Source organism: Vanessa tameamea, chromosome 21, assembly GCF_037043105.1.
Source record: "Vanessa tameamea isolate UH-Manoa-2023 chromosome 21, ilVanTame1 primary haplotype, whole genome shotgun sequence".
Classification (NCBI taxonomy): domain Eukaryota; kingdom Metazoa; phylum Arthropoda; class Insecta; order Lepidoptera; family Nymphalidae; genus Vanessa; species Vanessa tameamea.
Window position 1 is genome coordinate 1883784 of NC_087329.1, and position 3958 is coordinate 1887741.

Genomic DNA, 3958 nt, shown 5'->3' on the forward strand with positions numbered 1-3958 from the left:
GTTAGGTCACCGATTGACCTTCAAGTTGTTAAAACAGAGGTGACTGTTTAAAAATAGATTTGATAAACAACTTTTTTCTCAAAATTAAGTATGCATATAAATAAACAAAACGTTATAAATTTTGGTAGCAGAGCTTTGTGCAAACGCGTCTGAATAAACAGCAATACTTAGTATTATCGTGTTCCGACTTCGAGGGTCAGTGAGCCAGTCATGCTAGCTCCCAAGGTCGGTGGCGCATTGGTGTGATGTAAGGAATGGTCATTATTTCAGGTCATTGGTCCATCATACTTCCCCATTTTTATAAATGACTCCCCTTATCTTGCAATTTAGAGATCATAAGATTTATAAACGATACCTTATTGTTGTTTTAAATAAAATATGTAAATTCATAAGTGACAATATAAACAATACAGTCATAATTATGAAATTACTAAGATTACTATTAAATTCAACTATACTACTAATAAATTCAAAATAAAGTTGTTTAATAATAAGTTTAACATATTTTTTTTTATTAAAAATTGTTTTATTCTGTTATACGTGGGTATATTATTTAAAATACTTTGCAATAATAATGATATGATCGGTTTCTTAAACTCCACATTGCGTTCGAATTATCCTTAACGTTTTGATATATCTCAGAAAATTGTTAAGATAAATAACCGATTAGTGATCTCTATACATATTGTTAAATGTTTAAAACGCAGACATTACGTAATGTATTACAACGAAAAACAAATCTTATTGTGTTTGTAATAGGGTTTATATTAATTTAGAATATCGGTTCATTGTTATTAAAATCGTACGGATAAGTAAACGTTTTTTGAATGTCCCAGTATTGTCGTACTTCGTTTTTCTCCAGACTCGTGAATAGTCAATGGGGTCAAAATTTAGGTCGCTCATGAGATTGTCACGTACACCAAAAATAGTATTAAGTCATACATAGCCTATTATATAAAATGTATATGTTTAATTAATGAGTGAGGATCAAAATTATTTTACGTTTGGTAAACATTGTTAATTACTAGTTTAACTATAAAGTACATCCTCTTAACGTCCCAGTGATGGAGAAGGCTTACTTTCCTTTTGAGGAGAAGGGTTGATGCTTATTTTACCATGCTGGTCCAATGCAGGTTTATAACAGATCGCAGGTTATAACAGATGCGCAGATCTCAATCAAAATATGCAGATTTCTTCGTGATGTTTTGTTCGTCTACAACTATTCTCTTCCATCACGAATAGGTTTCTTAACAATGATTTCCCTCATAGCAGATCACGAGATGGATTATAAACAAAATTATCTACTAAAATTCAGTGGTATTTGCGCCGATTTGAACCCGCAATCTTCGGATTCAATCTAATCAACCACTGGGCAATCTTGTCTCAACATACTTACTTGTCGGTTCTCCTCGTTCGAATCTATTTAGATAACAAACTCGTGGTAACTTTAGAATTAATTGTATTTTTTCGTATAAAAACAGTCTTTTCACATATCAAACTGTATCAAACAGTGTCTTAGTCGCCCCCTACTGATAATTTACGACTTAATATCAAACTTATGGGTTCGACCAAACATACGATTTAGTAAAATCTGCAATAGTAAGGGCTAACCTGGTAATCAAGACAATTTTATTTATTTAATCATTAATTCTTCATTACACACCAATATTTAAAACTAAATATAACATTTGCCAAAAGTTGCATGAGGTGCAAAAGGCGCCCTATCGCTTAAGTAGCTGTCTCTTCCAGGCAACCTTTTGGCAGAGGACTGATTGTAAAATAAAAGTGGGAAGGGTTACAATTACTTTGGATTCTGAACAAATAATATACTGCATATATAATATAATAATACAAAATACACATATAACTATAAACATATGTAAATAAATAAATACATATATAAATAACTATATCTAATATATGTAAATCTATTTAAAAATAATACATACGTAAATACCCACAAAATATACATATTAGAATAACCCTATAAATTACCAAAAAAAAAAAAGTCTTTATTAAAAATTATATTAGTATATATTATTAATTTATAATTTGATTTTATTTCAAAATGTATCAATTTTTATAAAAATTAAAGGTCTACAGATAAAATAAATAATAATCAAAGAAACAATTTTAATTATCTGTTGCTGTAATAAACGCTATTTTTAACGTATCAAAAGACGTTTGAAATGAACTCCGTGGTATGAATACCATGTTTATGTTTTCTTAAGACTTCCTCAATTCAGAGCGTTGGCTGGAATCCATAACAAAATCATTGTTCATAAATTTATAAATAATTCGTCCACGTACTTTCAAAGGTTACACGGACAGTATGAATGCCTCGCTGGTCTAGTGGCTAGATGTAAGGCTCCAAACCAAGAGAACCAGGATTCAAACCCTAGGTCGGACCGATTGTAAGTTATTTTTTTATGATATAGGCAGACCGGCAAATGACCCAAGATGATGATGATGATGAAAAGCCGCGTACGCGTAAATTTAAAAAGTTTATTAAGACTAAATTAATGAATAAATCTTATTATTCATTAAAAGAATACTTTTTAGAAGAAAACGCCTGGATTTAGGCTCGGGTTCCATCACAGGACAGTAATTATCGTAAAAAACAGCATTGTAAATTTGTTTATTTAAAAAGAGCAACTATGCGAGTTTCTTGCCGTTTCTTCTCGCTGGAAGCTGCTTTCCGAAACGGTCGTAGTATTTAAATATCGACGATTCAAAAACGCTTAATCGTGAAGTTTACTTGAATAAATTGATTTTGATTTGATTTTTGATTTTGTCTGTTGTTACACTGACTCACTCACTCTTCAAACCTGACCAACATCAATACTGAGTACTGCTGTTTGGTCACACAATGTCTGATGAATGGGTGGTAATTACCCAGACGAGGCAGGCACCTACTTAAGTAAGTGATTAGGTTTATCTGTCGATAAATTTTTGAATAGCCCGACTTATGTTAATGTCGAATAATATCTCTGCGGTAATTTCCTGTTTGTTCCAGAATATATTTTAATAGAGAGATCACATAGAGTTGCTAAATTGATTTTTTATCGCTAATTAGGTATTTAGTTGATTTCATTTGTAAGTTTCGTTATCCTAATGTTTTATGTTAATATTTAATATATTAGAAAAGAAGGAAGGATGTTCGTTTACTCGGCTTACAGTAGAGTGAACTGACAGAAATATTTTTCTTTCGCTCTAACATTTTTTTGTTTTTGTTTTTCACATGTAATTTTGGATTTGGTTTCTTGTCATAGAATTATTTTCAAACTTTGTTATTTTTTTTATTAGATCCGTTATTTTATACGTAATACATATGTATATTATATCGAAAATAACTACGCTCCAATCGGGTCTCCCCCGACACGTGACTTTTTATTTTTTTTAACATTTTCGCATTAGCACACAATACTTTATGCCAAAATGCTAACAAGTACAAATTGTTAATAACGTGTTATTACTTAACGTATAATAAGACTCTTTATACTAAAATATATTTACTTTTGTGATAGAAAAATTGTTCCCAAAAAACAACTTGATGATATCGTTCGACCGTGACAGGACTCGAACCTGCAATCTTCGGATCCGAAGTCCGACGCCTTATCCATTAGGCCACACGGTCTGTGTATGATACGGCGAAATAGGTCATTCTATACCGCGCAGGCTTTTGTTCGTCAAATGACGTCAGAGTTCATTCATACTTTTATGACGGACAATGCCAAAATATTTTTATCCTTATTTTATAAGCGACAAGCGTCATAATAAAAAAAACATCTTTCGTAGTTATTGTGACAAGGTTCCTCTTTCAGCTGTCCTTATGTTAAGTTATGAATTGTTATCAAGTGTTCCTAGTTACTTATAGTCCTACTTAGATATTAATTCTAAATTATTTTGTATATATATAATTAATTTTTATATGATAAATACCTTCACGAAAATTATT

At 30.9% G+C, this 3958-nt stretch overlaps 1 non-coding gene across 1 annotated transcript; it reads right to left on the reverse strand.

Annotated features, from left to right (window-relative positions):
* Positions 1-3564: 3564 nt before the first annotated feature.
* Trnar-ucg (transfer RNA arginine (anticodon UCG)) lies at positions 3565-3637 on the reverse strand. Its single transcript has one exon. It is a non-coding gene; the product is annotated as a tRNA-Arg (tRNA).
* Positions 3638-3958: the final 321 nt, after the last annotated feature.